We start from the raw sequence: 23,767 nt of genomic DNA on the forward strand, positions 1-23,767 counted from the left end.
AGTAAATTTTGTACAAAATCGCAAGAAAAGAAGGGCACGTGAATGTTTTTGGTAAAAAAAACATCCATGTTAACTCTATTTTTTACTATGAATATAGCATATTGTAGTCTGCATAATACAGTAGTTTTCAATGTTTTCAGAGTTAATTCTGCGTTTTACGAACTATATCCCTTTCAGTCGCACGTTTCTCAACTCAATATTTTGGGCTAAATTTTCTTACTCGGCGATTTTTTGTAGTCACTGATCACGAATCTGAAGTCAGAACGTGATAATTTCTAATTCCAAGATGAAAAACGAAAAAACCATGAAAATTCGATGTTTTTGGGGTCGCCGATCACAACTCCGAAGTAACAAAGATCATTTGCAGTTGTAAATGAACTGTGATAAGACTAGGACTTGAAAATTTTTGAGGTGGGACGCTGAGTATCCCACGGCACTGTGACTGAAAGGGATATATCACCGAAAAAAATCCGACATGTCCCTCTTTTACTGCAGTTCCGAGTAGAACCTGCTCTTCTATTCTTTCCGTGAAGTTGGCCATTCAGCCTGCTAAGTTTCACCGTTTCCTCTCAGCGTAGGAAACGGGTGAAACCGTGACCTTCCGGTACACCCAGTACGTGGTGATCGGGGCCCTCAGACTCGACCACGGAGGAGATTTTTATTTGCCATTTGCCTTGCGGTCTCTTGTATTTTCCCGCACCGTCGAACCGAAAGAGTCGTTGTAGCGGCAACAGCCTCCGTACCGCCGGAAAGAAACTTGAATCGTAAAAGTTTAATGGTGTTACAGAACGTGGGCGTGGAATTTTCCACCGCAAACTTGAGTTAAGTGCAGCGGAAAAATTCAATGCATTTTATTCCACGAATGTAGCAGTCTTCGCGATTTCTTCGTGCGTTCAACATTTTTAATAGTTGGGTATTTCAGTTTTATTTGATATTACATTATGCAAATTTTTCTTGGCTATATGAATATTCGAATTTCATTGTCGAATAGTTTTACAGTTCCATACATTCATTTTGCAATTACTCGATAAATTTTTCGAATTTTTTTTGTTTTTTTTTGCTATAATCAGAATTGTAGCATATCGATTACAGTGAGAAATCTGCAGTAGACAAAAAATTTAACCCTTTCCATTTGAATGACTAAAACTTTTTCGATCATATGATTACGAACAAAATGAAATTGATGGGGGAAAAAAAAATATATTTTTTCTGTTATCTGTAAAAAATACTGAAAAAAATGGAACAACTTCCACGAGGCTCCGGGGGGATTCGAACCCCCGATCTCCTGTTTACTAGACAGGCGCTTTAACCAACTAAGCCACGGCGCCCACGTGAGCGAAGAATTATGTTCCTGACTTGACAATTTTTGAGCACACAGCGTCATTCTAGAGGCAAGTTTTTCTCTACACTTGATCAAACATCGATTCAGAGAGAATTGGTTACACTTAGGAATCAAACACTAACATCGTTAATCTCAAAGCTGAACTCGACGCAACGAAACGTGATATTTTTTAGAGAAACGGTGAAATTTCTTTAAGTTATACTCTCAATGGCTATGTTTTTTATTTTTTCCATCATTTCTTTGCCATGTCAATGTTAATTCGACTTCTCTGTATCTCCAAATTTTTATACGAATCCTTAGATTTATTACTTCGCAAAGTAATCAAGTCGACACTAATATATGTGCCACTTTGCCAGGATCCTTAGAATGAACGCAGGGTTGATGAGGGACGACGAGGTGAAATGCGAGCCATCAGTCAAGCCGAGTTCACGCATACGTAGAAATGAGATTTTTCAAAGGTTCGAAAAATTTCTGCGCTTTAGGGAGTTGTGGAGTTGAAAATCAATATTCATTGTCAATTCGATTAATGGATGGTCGGGCATTGATTGTTTAATCACCAAATAAACGTATTCGTAAACTGTATTTATTCATTATTTTTGTTCGATTCAAGAAAAAATGAGGTATTTAATTACAAATTTTTTTTACAAATTTACCGTGACTTTGTAAATAATCAATTCAATATATTGCTATTTTTTGATCAAAATCAATATCATTAAGATCTTCCAAAACTGAATAGTTGAAATTTTTTCCAGAGGCATGGCAAAGAAAAGTTTGACAATGAATAAGATCGTTTGAACGAGCGTGAAAGTTTTTAGCATTTTAAAACGATGCTAAATGCAAGTCATCATAGTTTGCTGACATAATAATTTGATAAACATTCAATATAAAACTATTTCGTAATAAAATCAACGAAAAATTATTGACTTTCAACTCACGGAAGCTACAATTTTAAACTATTCACCTTTGTTGGAATTTTCACACGCTGATTATACATTATTCATTTCCGATGAATTTTATCTGACGAGTTTGCTCACCTGACAAAAGTCAGCTTTAATTTAAATTTCGAGTACATAATCATTGATAATAATCTTCAAAACAAAGTAGTATAATCATCAAGTCAAATACAGCTATGTATACAGAAATGAAATTACATCCATGCGAAGATATCAATTTTGTTCGTTCGTCGCCGCAATTCGGTTATAAGGATTTTACGATCAAAATGGGGATATGGTTGAAATTCCAAGTTTGAAAAGTTCCGATAACGCCAAATTCCGAATTTTTTGGTTGCGAAACTTGAAGTAAAGAAATCAAACTTTGACGAAACATCAAAATTTCGAACGGTCCTAAACCCGACGCTCAAAATTCAAAAAAGATAAGATGGCGAAAGCGCATAACTCTGACAGGTCAAAATTCCGACAGCATGAAAATGAGAAAATTGAAAAATCTTCAACATCGAAATTCCGAATGATCGAACATTTTCAATTCTGTGAATTTCTGGCTTAGTGAAATTTCACCATTGTGATTTTTCTTTGGATTTTTGATATCTTTACGTTCGGAATCCTTGTCATTCTGATTTTTTACACCCACTCGTTGAGTAAACTACGCTGTACGAGTATATTTAAATTTTCTGAATTTTACTCCATCGATATTTTACTTTTCGGAATTTTCCTCTATCGTAACTTGAATTTCCGGAATCTCGCATTTCGAAATTTTAAGCCGTTGGATTTCCGACCATTCGAAACTTTGTTGTTTCGTAAAAGTTCGATTTCTTTACTTCAAGTTTCGCCACCAAATAATTCGGAATTAGGCGCTTTCGGAACTTTTCGAATTCGGAACTTCAACCTCGCCCCATAAAAATTCTCTGTGAAGCTTTTCAGACCTACCATTGTAAGTATGCACAAGTAAAAGTACCTGCAAGTACTTGCTACACGCAGACACTTGAGGATAATGCGTCTAGACTTTAGAGTACAAGCTGGTGCATTATTGCCATGCAGAGTCAGCGTTATTTTCCGCTAACAACGGAAAAAAAAAATCGCTTGGTTCGAAGAAAATTCAATTTCTTTCGCTACTCTGATCCCTGACAAGATATTTCTCGATAATTTTTCCAGAAAACATGGAAATCTGGAATCTTTGGCCCTGACAGAAGTCGAAGGGAAGTTGGAAAATTAATAACACGAGAACGTCGAATCATCCAAATGATCAGGGATATTTCGACAATTATAAAAAGTGAAAAGGCGAGTATTAGAGAACTTTGGCAGTCGGGAGAGACGTCGATCAAGGGTAGAAATTCGCTATGGGTGAACGGAGGAGCGGGGTAAAACGACTCTTAATTTCCATTCGACGGCTTAATGGATCCAACCATTTTCGTTAATGCCGTCAATTTAGCCATAAAATGCTTACCGCCAGCCGTGGCAGAGCCGTAATTACGTGGCACAGTATTCTGCGCCATCCGTTTCAATGGATATTTCAATAGAACCGGAACGCTGCAGCGTAGGTGAAGATTTTTCTAATTTCTTTTTTCTCCCACAACGCATCGTCGTTTCATCAGGTGTACGTAAGAGTTGCACACAATACATGCACGTAAATAATCGCATCGCTGGGAATAATAGAAATCATGGCTAAGGTATATTCGTGAAAACTTTCAAAAAGTCTGCAACAGGCGATATGGACATCGCTTTAAAGCCAGAGCCAGCCATCAATAGGAGGTTTCCTTCTTACTGCGCTTTTGATAAACTTTTAAAATATTCCTCCATGATTTACAAAGTACGTAGAGTATAAAAAGAAAAAAAAAAAAAAGCAAACGCTCAGCCAGCATTCAGGAGGAATGAACTCAACATTTTCTTGCCATATTGAATGGGAGAGAAAATAGGACAAATCTATCAATATTTCGACATATGTTGCATAAAATTCGTAGTTATTTTGAGAAACGGAGTCACCAGAAGTTATTATTACACTTTCCCAAGACCCAAATCGACGCTTGCCGTTCGAACACTGAGCTCTCCGTAATACCCTAACATCTGCCAACTACATTTGCTTTTGATTTTTAAACCAAAGATGTAATAGCTAGAAACTAAAGTTTGAAAATTATTTTGATTCTAATTGATTCTCGAATATCGATGAAGGACAAAATGTTGAAAGACGTTTGACAAGATGTTCGGTAAAACAAAAAAAAAAAACAATAACAACATATTCAGATAAATGGATTCCAGCGTTGTTAAACTTGAATCAACCGTTACTGAAGACTGAACCTAACCTTACCTCAAAACTGAAGTTCCAAAACGAGAATGAAAGACAAAAGTCCATTTCTTCTTTAATTCAGGAGAAAAGAAGTTTCGATAAATAAAACAATTTTAGCTTTTCTTAGCATCAATGTTATTATTTCTTAATTGATTTCATATAAACCGGCCGATAAGTAGAAATCCCGCCGTTACCATTTGGTATTTTCGAAAAATCACGATCGAACGAAGAGCTGCAGCTTGACCATTATTTCTATCACTTGATCAAGGGTCAACGGCTGATGAAACATTGACACCTTTGACTTTCGGCGGCATAAGTCGAGCTTAGGCAAAGCTTCGCTGACCGCGCTCGCCTTTGACCACGTGGTTCAGCAACGTGCTCGCCGAGAGGTATTTTCTACGAAAGTTGGCCGCTCTGGCTGAGATTTAACGGTCCTGTGGCGCAACGGATAACGCGTCTGACTACGGATCAGAAGATTCCAGGTTCGAATCCTGGCAGGATCGATGTAAATTTTTTTTTTCCAAACGATTGTAGAAGTTTTTACCGTGTCAATTCGGTGCTATTTTTTGTCATCAATTCTCACTGAAATTTCCTAGTGCCTATTCTCGATCAAAATTCGAGATAACTGCACGACTGACGAGCTGAAAGCATGCAGCGAGAATAATCGGATTGCACAGATAAAATTGAGATCGAAGGAAAATTCAATACCGATTTTTTTTGTCCTTTTTAAAACCCGTGCAATACTGGCAGTACTTATAAAATGGAGCAAAAAAATTCACTGGCCCATGAGGGGATCGAACCCGCGACCTTCGCGTTATTAGCACGACGCTCTAACCAACTGAGCTAATGGGCCAACGAGTGTTGCAGTTGAAAAATTTTAAAGTAAACTGTAAGAGCAACCCCGAAATTAGCGATTATTATAGTTCTTGAAAATCAGTATGTTGCGTGAATCTTAGCAAGCAATTCTTACACGTGAAATTTTGTAATTTCAAATCAACCGATCGATGTAATTTTTAGAAACAAGATGAGAAACTGTATTGAAACGATACAGTAATAGTAATAATGAAAATTAGAAAGTCATTTCCATTGCACTATTTCACCGAAAGTTTTTATTAATGTTATTACTGGTGAATACGGATCGCTAGAATCACCGCAGTATTTGATCAACGCGTAAAATGAATAATGGAAAGAGAAATTTTGTTACACAGAACATATTCAGATTTAATCAGGATCCGAGCCCCGGGAAAAGTTCGTCTAATTATTTTGTACGAAAAGAACGAACTCTACACACATTGTCTCGTGTAATAAATTATTGGAAAATGTCCTTATGACGTCAGAGGCCGGTTCTTGGCGCCATTTTATCACCTCATAACCCAAGTTTTTAATTTCAACGGAGGAAAATCGTAATTCTTGGAGTTTCAAATTACTCGTGTCACATAAATTACTGAAACAAGATCAATAATATACTTGTTCCACCATCCATATGCGAAAAAATACGGTCTTACGGTCAACTGTCAGCCTTTTTGCGTTAGTTTGATTTTTTTTCCACCAGATGGCGCATTGCAAAGTTACAATCCGAATGATACAAAGCATGTGATATAGATATTCCGACGTGATAAAAGCACTGCGATTCGACAAATTCTAAGAGATCATTGCAATATGAATAACTACTACTTAATATAATAGACTATTCGTTATCCGTGTGAGAATTCGCTTTTAGCGTTTTCTGCAGTTGAACGCCCGATGCTATTATGCTATTTTGAAACTGTAACAGCCGGGATCGAATTGCGTGATATTGGACAGCTGAGACTCATTAAACTGAATGATTTTGCAATTTCAGGAGTAAGTGCTTATTTTAACGAAAGAACATTTGATCAGCTTTTCAAACACGACGAGAATATCAGATGCATTAATGTTCTGATCTATCTTGGCTAGAAATTTTAACACGAATTGACGTATTCCAAAAGTTTGGCGTACGTTCATGTACAAAGAGGAAACAGGCAGGATATTGAAGAACAAGAGAAATCTCACTATGATATTTACATAAAAATGAATGAAATAAAAATATTACCAAGAGCAATTATTGATTTGAAAAAAAATAAATAAATGCATAAAAATCTGAATGCCCAAATGCAAGTCGATACAAATGATTGATGAGCAAAAATTACTCGTGGATGATGAACTTGTTTATTTATTTATTTTTTTTTTCATTTTAATTTCTCACACAATTTTAATCGAATCGAATAAAGCTTGATAAAAATAGAGTTAAAAAGAAACTGTTTCTGCGAGAAAAACACTTGAACGCTTTTACGAATTAGAAAATTTCCCCCTGTATTTACATTTCCGTAATTCGTCTGATCAGCAAACGAAAAATTCCGTCCTGCGGATATGCGTAAGTCGAAGATTTCGACGTTAAATAAATTTTCCTACCGAGAAGCAGACTCGCGGTTTACAATTATTCATGAATTTTATACCCGAACAGCGATAAAGACGAGCGAACATCTAATCGGGTAATAATTTTTCGATTTATATCCCAGGATCACACAATTATTATTACGCGATCACCGCGGCAGTTTGAACTCGGCTAAAAAGTAATTAAAAAAGACGTTAAACGAGTCCACGTATAGAGAAAAAGCTCGGAAGGGGAGAAAAAATAAAAAATAAAATAAAAGTCCGATCGATCCAAGTCGATATATCAAAATATCAAAGGCACGCGGGTTCATTTGGCGGATGAAAAAGAAGGCGGAGAAGCGATTGTGACCACCGAGCTAGCGAGCGAGCGAAGCTGTAAATCTTGAGTTTTATGTTACCGTCTTGCAAATGCGCGGTGAAAATGTTGGCTGATATCCAGGATGGCGTATCGGGGTTGCGGAAGGGGTTCAGAGGGAATTAGCGAGTTAACCTCTGATGAAATTCGCTGATAAATAGCCGGAGTTTGTTTCGGTGTGAAAACCAGGTGAGTAACTTTAAAAGCCAGCCGATGCAGGGAGAGGAGTTTTCCGGAATTGCAGGGGCGGAGGAAATTTTCCCGCTTTGAATTCCGCCCGCAGAAACGCGCACAAATTGTCGCAACAACACTGAGAAAAATTTCATTTGTTACACGAATTAGAAAAATTGACTGAAACAGGTATCGTTAAAAAACTGTTTAAATATTGTTGGAATTACGAAAAACGAGGTACGCCTAACCATTTTGCGCTATTGTCGATCTTCTTTTGGTTATTGTAACGCAAAATCAGTTTCTTCGGTTTACTCTACTTTTTCAGTTGAATAAGGCTTCAACGTCAATTTATCGTTGCACAAGCATTGAATTTTCGCAACAGTTGCAAGAAAATATAGCAACAGTGATCGTAGTGAGAAAGAATAGTAACGGATACTAGATTTTCCGGTAACAGCTAGAAAGCTAATTTTCATTTTGTACCTAGAACAATATTTTTCGATTGTGGTAAAAAATGAAAATAGTTAAGGACCGAACGGTAACCGGAACTAAAAATTTCTCAAAGTTAACAATTTGGTTGCGCGCTTATAAGGCGGACAATTATTGGCATATATATTTAAACTAGAATGTATTTTATCGCAATTCCGCGAAGCGGATCCTCCGTCGAGCCGTATTTTTGCCAAGAGACCCGAAAATATTCCGAAGGGGACGTTTAACGTCTCGAAGAGTTGCACGGATATTTATTACCCATTAGCCATCGGCCGACTTTGTTTTATCTATTGGCATGCATGCGATTAATGCACCCGATGCGAAATCATCTCTCTTTTATTTTCAAAACAATAATTTATTTTGGTAGCCGCGAAACGAGGATATTTAACGGCTACTCGCTATCTTCGCGGATCGCAAATCACTCCTTTCCATTCTATAAACTCTCTTTTTTATACTCCGAAGACAAATCCAACGTTATTTACTGCAGTTTTATCAATTCCGAATGTGTTACGCTACGATATTGTAATCAGAGACTGATTGCGACGTATTTGCGAGACGATAAATTCACACGGATTTACCGACATTTCATACTCACCACGTATGCATTGATTTCGAGGGCGGGGTTGAAGTTCCGAATTTGAAAAGTTCCGAAAGCGCCTAATTCTGTATCATTTGGTCGCCAATCGTGAAGTGAAGAAATCAAACATTGAAGACACAACAAAGTTCCGAAATGCAAGGTTCCGAAGATTCAAGTTACAATAGAGAAAAATTCGAAAAATTTAGTAGTTTACTCAACGAGAGGGTGTAAAAAATCAGCATAACCGAAAATCAGAATGACCAGGATTCCGAACGTAAAAATATCGAAAATCCAAAACAAAGAATATCGTCAAAAATAACAATCGCGTCCATAAATTTTTTAGAAAAATATTTCTGACGAATAATAAGATGAAATGATTAGACCAAGCTTCGGGTTATCTTCAATAATCTCCAAAAAAAACATACATTTTTTCCATTCAAAAATGATATCTGTTTACCATGCTTTCAAAACCCGTTGCAACATTTATTCTGCAACGTGAAAAAAAACAAAAAAATCACGCACGAGTAAAATATGAATAAGCTTGAAGTAGAGAATGAAAATTTCAAAAATTTTTACGATTATTAATTAATCGGTCTCGACGAGTTGTCCGAATAATTCGCAACACCTGAAATCGCTGCAGCTACGGTTCAGTCCGCAATGTGCAGAAGTGTTCAACGACTACGGAACAAAACGAAGAACAGAAAGTGAGAGGAAATCTTGAAGCCGTGACTCCGCGAGGTCTCGACGTTGCGTGTTGGTCGATGCGAGACGTTAAATCCGACGTATTTTAGTCGGATAAGATTTACAGTCGGCATTCAATCTTTCGTCGACGCCGAGTAAAATATTGCCAAGCATCGCCCACGGCGTTAAGCTGATAATATCCTGTCGCGGGGCATATTTCAACATTGAATTTGTTCAACGTTTGAGAGAACGCGAGTGATGATGATTGTTCCTCTGCCACTGGAGCTACGCGCCACAATAATATCCTTCTGGAAAATGTAATGTAAAATAACCTTCGTTACTTACCGAGCAAACATCGTCTTTGAGATTCACACGATTTACGCGGACATTTCGTTGAAAATCCAACTTTGCACGATTTTCTTTCTCTTATTTTCTCGGTATGATATTTTTCGTCTAACGGAAAACGACACTTTTCAATTGTGATGGACGAAAATTTGAATGATTCTAACGTCGTTGTCGATGCCGTGACTCGACTGTCTTCGATAAGTTCAAAGAAATTAGATCACGAAAATATATTCTCGATATGTGGGAAAAACAATTGAAATCTACGTTTTTCAAATAAAAAGCAAAATATCCGACAAACATGAGGAAAAGTTGCACGGTATTTTTTTTTTTTTTTTTTGCGAATGAATTCCCTGCAACAAATCTACTCAAATAAATTTCGTACGTCGTTTCCGCAATTATTGACAAAAATCTACAATGCAAAATCATTGTATCTCAAAGAACATGTAAAAGTCATTCTAAATTCGTATAAGGTGGGTTTTTTTCGTATCTAGTTTGGTTTGGAAAGAACGAGCATTGGTAACTTCATTCGTTCAAAGTGAGGTGTATACGTCGAACGTGCATCCAAATACAGAGCTGAAAATATTCCGGTGATTTCAGTCTAAAATGGAAATGGAATCGTTCGCGTGCATAACCGAGCATTCGAAGCGATGAAATCACGATTCATATATCAATTTGCTTTTAGTGCGTTCACCGCGTTCGGTGTATTTAATTAACGGTGTTTCGTACGAGCGATAGATTAACACTGGAGTTTGAGGTGTACGTGGATTCCGTTGTTAAATATTTTTAACTAACCAAGACAGGGGAAAAAAAATTACATTAATGTGGTACAATCGGTGATCCAACTGACGAAAGAAGAAGGGCCACTGATCGACACTTTAATGCCAATGTTGATTGAACGTGGATTTGAGTAGTTCCCAATTTAATGTACAATTCAAGCGTACAATTTACATATACCGAGAGAAATTATTAGTTTTATTGAATTTTTCTAGTTACTATAACAAATGAAATTTTTCTCAGTGTACTTTCAATCCATTGAGTGCCAGAGTTGGGCGACAGTCGGTGTCAACAGCGTCGATCAAACTCGTTTCAACCAGAATGAACACATAAGGTTACTCCTTTCTCTGATCAAACGAAACTCACGTCACATTTTTATGTCTGACAATTGTCCAACTTAATAGCAAGGGAAAGAACAAAATGATTTAAACGCATTTACAGTCATTTACACGCGCATTGCCATATTACGAACGAGGCTCAAGTTAACGTGTCAATCGTTGGAGAAGCATTAAAAAGAAAATCTCGATTTGAATATTTTAAAATGACTTCAAGCGAACTTAAGACATCTTACGAAGTACGAGTACGCGTTTTACTTTATCGCACTCTACTCGGTTTCTGAAAAATTCTCAAATTCCTAACCGAGGGTTAAAAATTCAAATTCTAATTTACTACTTTGAACAATAATCAATTCTACAATTTTATACACATAAAAAGTTAGTCCCGGTGAAACCTGTCCAAATTTGACGACGAGATATGACTTCGAGGTTTGATTTATTGGAAAAACCAACGTAACCGAAAGAATTTCGACTTTCGTTTAAACGAAGATAGACATTATTTCAAATTTCATTCATAACCGTCTGCAACCTAACTCTTCGCATGTCTCGCTGGTCGGTTTGGGGGATAAAATGCGGTGTTGTAACTTGGAGAAGAAAATTAGTTTTCCCGGATAGGAGTTCGAGCTCGCGTTTTGCGACCGTGCCGAGTGTTGTTGATAGTCGTATATCTCAGTGCTAATTCCTGTTCGCTCCCGAAGTGATAAGTTTCTAAAAGGTCACAATAAGCTTTTCAAACTTCTTCGATAACTCGGTTCGTTCCCCGCCTACTCTTCAATCTTTCACTTTCCAAATGAGAAATCTATACGGAAACCTCGCCTCACACAATCGCAACAGCGGATGTGAACCACGGTTTCGGGTTTCGGATCACTCGACTTTTTTAATACGGCTGTTGCCGCTTGTGGAGTATCAATCTAAATTCAACTCGATCGACTTGTCTCTTATCGATCTTCGAGTCCATTTTCGTTAACAGGTAAACGTCGGATATTCAGACGGATGTCTTTGCTTCTTTCATATTTATCCACCTCCCCGACCTCGCCTGGTGTTATATCAGGAATGTCAAGATCCATTTCCCGAGCGCGAGACGATCAATTCAACTCGTATCTACGTCTGATTCATATTGATGATCTCTGGTTTTACGTATAATCCAAGTATTTTTACAATTTTTGTGAAAAATCGCTTCACGGCTACGCGCTGTGTTATTTTCAAACCAACTTGTTGTGTGCTTCTGACGGCAAAATTTTTCATATCTCCGTACAGGCGTGGGTTTTGATATTCTGTTTCTTACCTGTTGGTGCGTAAGTAATGTAACATTTCGCATTGTTTCGTACCAAAAATTCCAAGTGACAAACGTCCAACTCGAATTAATGGTTCCAACGCAGTGACAAAAATTTCATTTGTTACAGTGACTAAAAAAACTCAGTAAAACAGGTACCGTTAAAAAAAGAACTGTTTGAATATTGTTGGAATTACGAAAAACGAGGTACGCGTAACCATTTTGCGCTGTTGTCGATCCTTTTTTGTTTATTGCAACGCAAAATCAGTTTGTGAGATTTACTCTACTTTTTTAGTCAAACAAGGCTTTAGCGTCAATTTATTGTCGCACAAGCGTTAAATTTTCGCAACAGTAACAAGAAAATATAGCAACAGTGATCGTAATGAGAAAGAATAGTAACGGATACTAGACTTTCCGGTAACAGCTAAAAAACTAATTTTCATTTATTCAAAACTAATATTCATTTAGTTCGGTAACCGGAACTAAAAATTTCTCTCAGCTCGGTATTGTATCTGACATCGAGTGAAATTATTCCGAATTTAAAAATTGTAATATCCAGAATATCATACGATCTACGACTCAATGGTTACTATTTCTTTTTTCCATCTTGTCGTCGATCCAACTTCACACTCCAATCATGAAATACGCTTAACTCTCTACTTCACTTGCGTCTTAGACTGCGTCGCGATCTCGTGAATTCCGCAACTCGTATTCCGCGTTTAACTCGACAACGCACCGCAGAGACGTACAATGAGCATGGCACGCATGTCCGCCAACCGCAAAGATACAAGGAGGAGGATACGATACGTCACGGTACGCAAAAGGTCCATAACCACGGCGTATAGAAAGAGGACGAACAGCCGGCGTGTTGTCGGTTTAGAAACGCGTCGCCTCACGCGCGATCAAATCAGTCTCGCTACTTGATGCGGCTTGCGGTGCGCCGCTGCGAACAAGAAGCGAAGGAAGGGATGAGAGATAAAAGGGAACGGAGGGAGAGATCCACGTTCGGTTGTGTCCAGAACGCAGCAGCGACGTCAGATAAGCTAACAAATGTCCTCAATGAATAATAATAAGAGACCGAGTCCAATTTGTATTGCATTTACATTGCGCGACGTTCAAGCGTTATTTATAATGCGTCTTCCTTTCTGCCTTCATCCCATACGCGAGAGAGCGAGCCAGGCTTGACCATCGAGCCGGCTTTCTGCCTCGGCTGCACCCGAAGGATCGCATCCGTTTCAACTAAGATAAGATCAAATTAAGCCCGACTGTTTTCCGAGCGGTTCGTTCTATCCGGAGGACCGGCGGGAAGAAGCTGGGAAAAGACTGAAGGATCACGAATTTCGTCTCGACCGAATCCCTTGAATCGAACGTCTTTTTATTCCATCTTCGAATCCAGGATGGATTTTTTATACTCCGATGATTAGGTCGGTTGGACGAGATTCGAGGCCGGATCGGGTGAATCGATTGCTGAGAATTGTCTCGAGTCAATTTCGAACCTCCAGGGTGGAAGCGGAAGCGGTACTCGACACTTTTGGAAATTTCAATGCCGAACGAAAATCACCGTATTATCACGAACGCGGATATTCCGACATCGGAATCTGAGATGTAAGGTGCTAAAATCATCGATCATGTAACTTCGAGTGAGGGGTGAGTTTTTTCGCAGCTTTGAGAAAAAGTCATATTGCGGTCCGACGAAACGTTTCGCTTCAACCGATCAGAGACCAAATGAGTAGCAGAGTCCGAACGGCGGTCGATCCGATGCTCAAAGCTGTTTTTTTATTTTTTTTTTTTTATTGGTATACCGTGATTTTATCTGACCTGTTAGGTTTACGTCTTACAAATGCCTACTGTCACATAATTTCACTCTAAAACACCGAGCGGTAGGTTGCTGCGGTGAAAGCAAGTCGCTGAGAAATTTCATCCGAGCCGTTGGCTGCCTTGAAGGTAAGAAAAGGGAATAACAGCAACCCACACCGAGTCAAAGTGCTTTGTGTTGATCGAAGGTGGGATTTTAAGCGTCATGGCTACTGATTCCAATTTTTTATCATACCGATTGCGCGAAACGTTCGTAAAGTATATATATTTGTATGACGTGAAATCTATAATTTCGGAAAAAGCAACACTGTGGAAACTTTCATATCTTGAGAAGGTGAGTTCGTACAATTTTCTGAAAATAGAAGCAACCCAAATTACTGTTCGTGACTCGAGTGAAAGGGTTAGCTCCCGAAAGCCAGTCTCAGGTTGAACACTCCCCTGAAATTCATTCGATGTTTCCCATTCCCTGGAATGATCGATAAACAATTTGTATATTTAGCATGAATTTGGCGATGCCCCAATCCAGCCGAACACCGGGAATACATATTTCGCGCAACGACTGCGTGTGTGTTTGAAGTGAGAAATCGCGGATCGTTTGCGAGAATTCTCATTCGTAGAGGGTTTTATCAGGCACACGAAGAACCCGGGTGTAATGGTTGGTATATTTATTCAGACCCGGGGTGATCATCAATCACATTCACACCGTGTCGGATGATCGAAGCGTTATTTTCACTTCGGTCGGTGGCTTTGTGACAAGCCGAACACACCGTTTCGTTGCACGCACTTCGCGCATCAGACTTACTCCGCAGGATGCGGAACACGAAGGGTCCGCCACGTTTTGCCGATTGGCCGTTGAATGGGGCTCGAAGAATGTCCGTTCGATTCGTCGACGAAAGGAACAATGCGGTAAGCGGCCTGCTTCTTCATGCTCTATATAATTCTACGGAAGGGGATTTTTCCATCCGGAGAACCATCGACGATTCACGCTCAATAAAGTCAGGACGCAACAACAATGACGTAGGATGTGAACCGCGCACGTTCGCGGATTGTTTATTGGCTGAACCCTCCAACAATGGTACGCCATGAATACGTGCCCCGGTCATTTGCGCTGTCCTTTTCCGGTGAAATTAATCTCAATCGAAATTCAAAAATATGAGACAAGAGTCGACCTTTAACTGTGAACTTGAGGCCGTTCGTAATCTGAGGGTTTTTAGTCGAGATTTTCGTGACTTGAAATTTCGAAAATATGACTTATGTATTAATACCTTAGAATGAATGATTATTGTTGCTCCTTTTTTTATCGTACAAAAAATTAAGATGACGATAATTACCCGAGAAAAAAAATTCAAGTGACAAATTTTTTTCTATATTGCAAACAAGAACTTTGATCTAGAGTTTGTATATTTTCAAGTCGTTGTAAAATGGTGAAAAATTGATTATATCTGTTCGATTTCATTCTGCGATGACTCGTTTTATTCAGGAAATTACCTCTTCTCTATAATCCCACTAAGACAGTTTATTTTGTCACATTGGTATCGCATAATATTAAATTTTTCAACATTACACCGATATCAATTCTGACAGTGAAAACAGCAATACAAAATTCATTTCGTCGAATTTGTAATCGAATGGTTTTCTCAACAAATTAAGTCATAGCGGAATAAAATTGAACGAGCAATCTAAGTTTTTTTCTTATAATTTTGAAACAATTGGAAGTTAAAAATCGATGTTTAAGTATACTTGATTGTAATATTAGTATTTTTTTCATGCATCTTTAAAAAAACATTCATTGATTACGAATACGTTCCTTTGACAAAGATAATGGTGAACTTTCTGTCGATTAGCTGCCAAATCGAACAATTTTTGATTAAAGCAATAAATGACTTCTATATGCATCCAATGAAAAACGACCGAAGCCGGTACATTGTGAAAAAAATGCGACGCGGACTTCTGCAGAATATTTTTCAGTCAGTGTCAACCCAACACTGTCTGACATTGAATTTCTCACCTATTGTGAGAAAAATTTTTAATTACGCTTACCGCTCAGTTCTTAACTATTTTTATTTTTTACCACAATCGAAAAATACAGTTCCAGGTACAAAATGAAAATTAGTTTTGCAGCTGTTACCGGAAATTTTAGTATCCGTTACTATTCTTTCTCATTACGATGACTGTTGCTATATTTTCTTGTTACTGTTGCGAAAATTTAATGCGTGTGCAACAATAAATTGACGTTAAAGCCTTATATGACTAAAAAAGTAGAGTAAACCTCACAAACTGATTTTGCGTTGCAATAAACAAAAAAGGATCGACAATAGCGCAAAATGGTTGGGCGTACCTCGTTTTTCGTAATTCCAACAATATTCAAGCAGTTTTTTTAACGACATCTGTTTTACTGAAGTTTTCTAGTTACTGTAACAAATGAAATTTTTTTCAGTGCTGAAACGACGACAAATATTGTTTTTACATTAGTCCACTTAAGGTCGATTTTAAACTCGAAAATTTTTTACAGTGTACATTCGGATTCCTACCGGGTATAAGACATAGTGCACATCCATCACGGGTCGTCGGCTGTTACGCAGAAAGGTGGTGCAGCCGTCCATAAAGGAGTAAAGTTGTTGGGATGTTTTACCATCCTCTAAATCCTAGACAACCACCGGAACGGTTTTAATGGGTTTCGCTCTTGGAATGGCTTCAGGGAAGTAACTTAACCATCGTCAGACTTAACAAGCTTAAACAACTTCATACGGCGAGATGAGCCGCGGTTTACCGGCAGTTGCTCCTTCATGTCCCTTTATCGCTGGTGACATTCCGGAATGATAGCTTTGATGATATATTTTCATACTTGCCCGCGTATCTTTTTTGCTGTCGTAAAAAGAGACGTGTAACGGTGAACGAATTCAAAGAAGATATCCCGAGATTGAGTTCGATTTTTTCATTCGTATTGTCGAAATGTTCGTGAAAACTGTATGAAAAAAAACGCGCCACTTTCATCCGATCGTTAGAAATTGAAACAATTTCGTTGTATCGTATATCCGTGGAAAAAGAATTGCAATCTGGTTCTCGACAGTTTGATTGAGTTAAACTAAATATGTATTACTTGATACCCATTTCCGGGAAAATATTATCATAGCGCAAAATTCAACAAGTCTGTTTGCACTTATGCAACGAGATCCAGCCGGAAATTTCAATATTACCGATGCACTCGGTGAGTTGCGTATGCATAGACGGGATATTGACGAATCTGTTAAAACGTTACGTGTTCGGCTCGTGTAAATATGTAATTACCTCTCAACGATATTGACGGTATCATATCCACTCCGCAGCTGTTGAAACAACGTAAATGAATCTCTCGCAAAAATCAGCACGGTGAAATGAAAGGCTCAATGTTATCTCTACAAGCAGTCGTGGCCGAGTGGTTAAGGCGTCTGACTAGAAATCAGATTCCCTCTGGGAGCGTAGGTTCGAGTCCTACCGACTGCGAGAATTCTTTTATTCTTTTTTTTTCTCTCGTCAATCATTACTCGTGAAACATAATTTTTATTTCATTTATTGTCAGTCCGACGGTAACGAACAAAATTTTATTTACATTTGTGTGACTGTCTAAAGAACAAATTCTCGAATAATTCATACGGATTTAATATACATATTTCAGGTTTGCATTAGATTTGGAGTATAGAAGAGGATTGAGATTGAAAGAGTGTTAGTTCCTCTTATTTCGTTGATAAAACTAATCAAGTTTTTCTCATTACCTACACGCGTTCACTTTGTACTTGTTTATTGATCTTTATCAAAGCAACTCAATAAAAAATATATATAAAAATTCGTATAACTATTATGAGAACAAAATTTTGAGTCTACATCGGTTTCTGTGTAGCCTGCCGCAATTCGCCGGTGACAAGCATTGGAAAAAAAGTAAAAGGTTTATCACGTGTACTAGTTTTTCGCATCATTGGATCAAATATGAAATATCGAGGCGGTGTGGAATGTATTTTTTTTTTTTTTTATCGCATCTCAACCGAGGAAGAACCCCCCCCCCCCAATTAGCTCGCATAACATTATCGTAATAACCTACCGAGACTACACCGATAGGTTTAATACCTTTCAAATATCCAATCGCTTTTTCACAAGATTTCGGTCAAATTAACTCCCCCTCCAGCCACATCCTCTGGGATTGGTTTTACCGGCGAGAGGAGAAGCGAACCCCTCTCGATGACGGTGGACTGCAATATCCTCGCGGACAATTTTCTCCGGTCTCGTGGACAAAAACGAAAACGAAACACGAGCAACAAAAAAAGAAAAATAAGAAAGAAAAAAAAGTTCCAAGAAGAGACGCGGAAAAGAAAAGTAAGAGACGAGTCATCGCGTCGACAAAGTTTATCCGTTTCTCCAAAGAATATCCCTTAATTTTCTCCACCTATTATTTTCGCCACCCTTCGGCCGGCCGTAAAAACTCGTCCAACAATCCGTAGTCCGGATGTAGCCAGGATGAGTGGAATAATCTCAAGTCGCCGAAAATTCGAGGCCGGCTGCAGCAGCCGGTCGGTCGGGACGATTGAAGTTCGCGTCACGGGAAAGAAGCCCGAAGGCTTCGTTATCTCGTATCATCCCGGGAGAAGAAGGAGTTTCTCCCTCTCTTTCTCAGGCCGTTTTCATGCGAAGAACGACGACGCATGCAACGCGAAAGAGAAGAGATTCCATCGGGAACGCGTATTAAAAGTAAAATAAAATTATTTAAAACACGAAGAATTCGGCGCTCGCTGCTCGCCGACGATCGGCTTCCCCCACGTTCGCTTTAAACCAGCAGACGATGATCCTCATCGGTTCACCGTTTACGGATGCTCGGTTACCGACAACATTATACAGCTTTCAGGCCGGCGAACGCATCGCGGCAACGCGAATTACCCTCCCCTTAAGCAGTTTTATCCGAAATACCAAATCAATGTTTTACCCCGGCATCTGAAATTCAAGATTCCCTAATTTTTTCAAATCTTCCATTAATCGTATTCGATTATCTTGTACTCCACTATTTTGCATATTTCACGGATTGAGAAACATGTAATCGAATGTTATACTTACTGCCAAAATTGCTGTGTACTTTAACGGAAAGTCCAAGAGATTTCGTAATGCTTAAGTTTTGTCACGTTGCGTTAATGCAATGGTGTAGTTTTATGAAAGATCGTTATTCGATGAATTCCAAATCATTAAAGATCATAGGATCGAGATTTTTCTGAATGTTCAGTTAGGTTGGCAGCATTAATCCAGTGAGATTACTATCTTTGCTTACACTCTCTGAGAAATGGTGGAAAAATACGGGGGGAAAAAAGAACGCTGTACTTATAATTCGCGTGTGGGTTTTAGAAGAATTGAGCGGCAACGCACGTCAGAATTTCGTTGGTCACGTTAGGTCGGCTCCCGGAGCGTTCGAAGATATTATTAAGGAGATAAAACGCAGAATTGCTGAAAACGGCTCAAAGTAATCAACCCGTTGATCGATTAGCCAGTATATCTACAGGGCAAAAGAACAAGTTCCGTGAAAGGAAAGAAAAGAAAAAAAAATAGACTCTTCCTCCCGAATATGTTATTTGGGATCGATAAAATCGTCGCTGCTGCTCTCAGCTACTTATATAATATTTATATACACCGACTTGGACGCGTAGTGCGTACACGTTAATATCTACGAGATTTATCTTGAGTTTACACTGGATAATGAAACGAAACCAGTCTATTTTTAACGATATCACGGCGGGATCCAGACTCCGTAAAATAACATTGAAAATTAGCGTTGATCCCTTGTCGTCAGGATATTTTATTAGAGAGTTATCAACCTGTCCAAAACTGAATTTTTTTCAATAGGTTTTTCTATGATTCAACTTTGTTCTACTCCATGCCACACGAAGAAGTTTGAAAACATGACAAATTTATAACCAACGAGGCTGATTTCCGCGGGACAATTCCTGTTTTTTTAACAGGATATGTTATTCACAAGTTTTAAAAGCGCTATTCATATGCATCCAACTTCGTTTATCATAATCCCACGACTGGCTTCAGTTTTATATCATGGTAGATTTTTTTTCTTTCTTTATCTTCTCTATGAATTTGTAGATTTCAGTTGAATGAATAGATAGAAATCACCGTAGACTGTTATTCGAATAATTCTCGTTTATCCTCACTACATTCGAGAGAGACATGAATTTGAAAACTCTCGGGCAGTTGGATATTTTTAACCGAAAAGAAGTGAGGAAGGTGAAATAACTACCGTTATTTGAATTTGAGTAATAAAATTTGGATTATCTTTGTGATATTTTCTTACTGTTCAATCTAAATTTTCAATTCATTGATATTTAAGATACCCAAGTTGATGCTACTTTTTTCGGAAAGTAAGCTACAAGAGTCGCTCAAAGGGGGACGAGAGCAAGAAATGAATGAAATTGAAAGAAATGAATTTCAGGTTTAATTTGCCAGTAGCTTCGGGAGATGAGAAAAATATCATAATATGAATACGCACAGCGGGAGCGACCTTGTTGAATGAAGAGTGTACGGGATACTGACGAAGAACTGGACCGGTTCCTGGGGGACATCCCCTCTTATTATCTCGTTTCATTAACTCTTGGTGTAACAAGTTGTAACTCAAGTGGCACGATGTATAATAAATTACAATCAACGACGATTCCGGAGAAAGTTTTGATCCTATCTGAGCAAAAAGCTTAACTTCCAGAGAAATGAGATGGAAAGATTGTACCGAAATCATTTCCCCCCATCAAGAATATACACCATGAAGATAAGAAATGACAAATGTTTATTTTTCTTCGCATTCAACATTTTCGTCAAAACATATCGATGTTAGTAATTTGTACTCTGAACCAGAATTTCTTCTACTCAAATTCCAACATTCTGAAGCTTCTGGTTTTCCCCATTTTCGACGCTACCTCGCCGATGGTAAAATCTTTTTAAAACTGTAACGTGGCTATATATATTCATACACGGTGGATATTGGATACTCTGAAGTGCCCGATTTGCGGGTACCTAGCAAGTTCCCAAGGGTAATAGGAAGGGAGTGAAGAGAGATGAACCGAGGTGAAGAGATGCTCGAGCGAACTCTGCACGTGATTTGCATAAAGTTCCATCGTCTGCCGGTCAAATACTCGTCCAACAGACGTAACGCTTCCATCTGTCGGCTCTTGCAGCGATGCTGCAACAGTCGAGTAGGTTGGCACAGCCAACAGTTGTTTACCCTTCTCTCTCGAGAGCAATGCCGATGACTGAATGAAATGATCGCTCAGCCCAGTGAACAAAGAGAGGGGGGGGGGGGGGGGGGGGGGGGGGGGGGGGTAGAGAGAGAGAGAGAAGTTACTAGAATGAGCTGGGTGGAAGAGAAAAAGGGGGCTTTAGACCCAATCGATAGCCAATGGGAATTGACCGAGTGATATGAAAAACACGAAACCCCAAGGAAAAGGACTCATAGATCTAGATTCTGGCCGGCTGTCAGAACGGTCGCGTGAGATAATATTTTATATTCTCTTCGGCTTCCATTTGTACGACCACTTTTCTAAACGCGGATGAAAAATTTTGTAACGACTCTTAGGCGGTGGTGGACCGGAGTCCATTTTTCATTGATCGTTAATAAACCGGTGCAGATGGATAAAGTCGGTTAATCGGATTGGGAACATCTCTCCATCTCCGAACATTCCAGCAAAAGGGTTTGTGTCTTGACTAAGAGTCGGTAACGGAATCTGTAAACAGAACTTTTCTTTCCTATCTACTCATGTGAAACCATGAAACGGAATGCTGCAATATAAGCCATTTGTCAACAGATTCATTGTGCATACTTAAATTTACGTCCGCGCATTATTTTATACACTTTCCAAAGAGCGTTGCATCTATCCGCTTCTGCCTTCGACCCTGAACAAATTGAACCATGCGTTTGGGGACAAAAAGAATAAAAATATGTCTACAGCGAGGGGAAATACCCTTCGGGAATAAAAAAAAACGATGTCAGAAGTAAAAGCTAAGATTTATTGACCATCGTGTTTTGCTTTCGGTCTTTTCCGGTTCGACTATAAAAAGTCACGTCATAAAAAGTACAATTTCACATGATCAAACTGAACAACCATATATTCCGACAACTTTATTCCTTTTATCAAATGGAAGCCTGTCGATTTATTGACATTGGGTGTATTAATTGCAAAACGTTCTATTGGTTGTGCCATAGTGATTAATTTCAAACGCTTTTTTGTTTTGCGAAACCAAAAGGAGACACAACGTATCGATGAAGTACTACGTTTGAAAATGTCTATCAGTAAACGTGTATATTGTCGATAGGTTAAAAAATGGTTCAATTGCATGCTTTGCTCAAGGAAACGAATCAGTGCAGCGTTACTGCTAACTGTGAATGAAATATGCAGGGGACTCCAAGACGTAAAATTATCAGTAAGCACCGTGCTGCGGAGTGAATTGACTATTGATACTATCCAGCAGAGTTTTTCATGCGAGGATGAAAGTTTAAAAAGAATTTGCGGCGTCTTGAAGTTTTACTATCACGCTGCGACGGCGGAAGATTGATCGATAATAGAAAAGTCCGTCACGCCAAGTATCTGCTTCATCACTGTGCCGCACCGTACTACACCTATAAATTTGGTTCGCTATTTTTCAAGGCCAGCAGCACACATTGCAGGGCTCGGACCGTAATTTCAAAAGCTGATTATGGGATAAAATATCTCATGGGGAATTGTCCCGTATATACTTTGGGTTGTACTCGGTTGTGTATATTCTGGAAGCCACAATCGTGAATCGGTATCGATATTCCGAAGGTACCGTTGTTGCTTTAACTAGACAATGAATGCTTGCGCACTGTTCAGTTCTCGTTGCTTATCTCCTCTCCCTTTTTCCCCGGCTTGTCTTTTTCCCTTCCGCCTGTAGTTATGTTCCTCGACTTTCACGACGGTTCGCCATTTTTAGATAAACAAACGATTGTTCCACCCCTCAGCACGACACCTGCTAATAACGGTTGTATTGTTGCCGGACGATCGAGACTGATCGATATTCTTCGCTTTCAATGACTTCTTTCGATCATAAACCGCACCGATATAGTTACGACGTATACGGTATTGATTGTGTTGTGAAACTCAATGCACTCGGATTTCACAGTAGCTCTAAGAGACCATAATCGCGTGTGTATGAGTAGGTTAGCAGCAGATTGATCACACTTGATGACTTTGTAGAACTTACTGAATCCCGTCACTACTTAATCGACGTCAGAAATCGAGGAAACTCACTGTTTTTGTCTTTGTTGAACGACAAAATCCCGAATTTCGTCAAATATATCACTCGAAGAATATGACATGAGCTAAAAGAAAGCTGGAAAGTACAGTTTTTGGTAAGAGGTTTAAGCCACACGCAAGTGGCAATTGTCGCGTTTTTCTCTTTGCATTAATTAGGCCACACAGATTGTATTTTTTTATAGATTCCTACAGATATTTCAAGAGAGTTATCGTTGTAAAGCCCTGTATTTCCCAAGGATTAATCGGGGTCTCAAAGTCTGTTCGAAGCCAGAAATTACCACAGATCGAATATCCCTAACCTCATAACTCATATAAAACACGAAACATTTGCGGAAGAGGCGTTGTTTCTGTACGGCACGCTTTCTACCAATTCGCCTAAGTGGTCGTTCTCTTTCGACCCTTTGGCCTTTCGGCTAACTCCAAGATCGATACTAGGACGCACTCACTCGACCCAGACACTGCGCATAAATATATCCGCATGGTCAAACAACCGTCTAGTATTCAAGCGAAACGAGTATAAATATTCTTCCGATGGTTTTGAAATATCGGAACTGCTCCAGGATGGCAGAAGCATTTGATCGCTGTGATATTGCTGAGAAAATTTCGTGATAGAAGATCAATTTTTCATTTCCAAGCGATTTTTTACGAACGGATTTGCATCCGTGATGCTAAGATACAAAAAT

At 38.8% G+C, this 23,767-nt stretch overlaps 1 protein-coding gene and 4 non-coding genes across 6 annotated transcripts in view; 2 read left to right on the forward strand and 3 right to left on the reverse strand.

Annotated features, from left to right (window-relative positions):
* Window positions 1-23,767, reverse strand: part of LOC107226613 (mannosyl-oligosaccharide alpha-1,2-mannosidase IA) — a 277,631-nt gene that overhangs the window by 167,206 nt on the left and 86,658 nt on the right. The gene's annotated exons all lie outside the window — the stretch shown is intronic.
* Trnat-agu lies at window positions 1,255-1,328 on the reverse strand. The gene has a single exon. It is a non-coding gene; the product is annotated as a tRNA-Thr (tRNA).
* Window positions 5,010-5,082, forward strand: Trnar-acg. The gene has a single exon. It is a non-coding gene; the product is annotated as a tRNA-Arg (tRNA).
* On the reverse strand, window positions 5,359-5,432 carry Trnai-aau. The gene has a single exon. It is a non-coding gene; the product is annotated as a tRNA-Ile (tRNA).
* Trnas-aga lies at window positions 17,205-17,286 on the forward strand. The gene has a single exon. It is a non-coding gene; the product is annotated as a tRNA-Ser (tRNA).

Source organism: Neodiprion lecontei, chromosome 1 (genome assembly GCF_021901455.1).
Source record: "Neodiprion lecontei isolate iyNeoLeco1 chromosome 1, iyNeoLeco1.1, whole genome shotgun sequence".
NCBI lineage: Eukaryota > Metazoa > Arthropoda > Insecta > Hymenoptera > Diprionidae > Neodiprion > Neodiprion lecontei.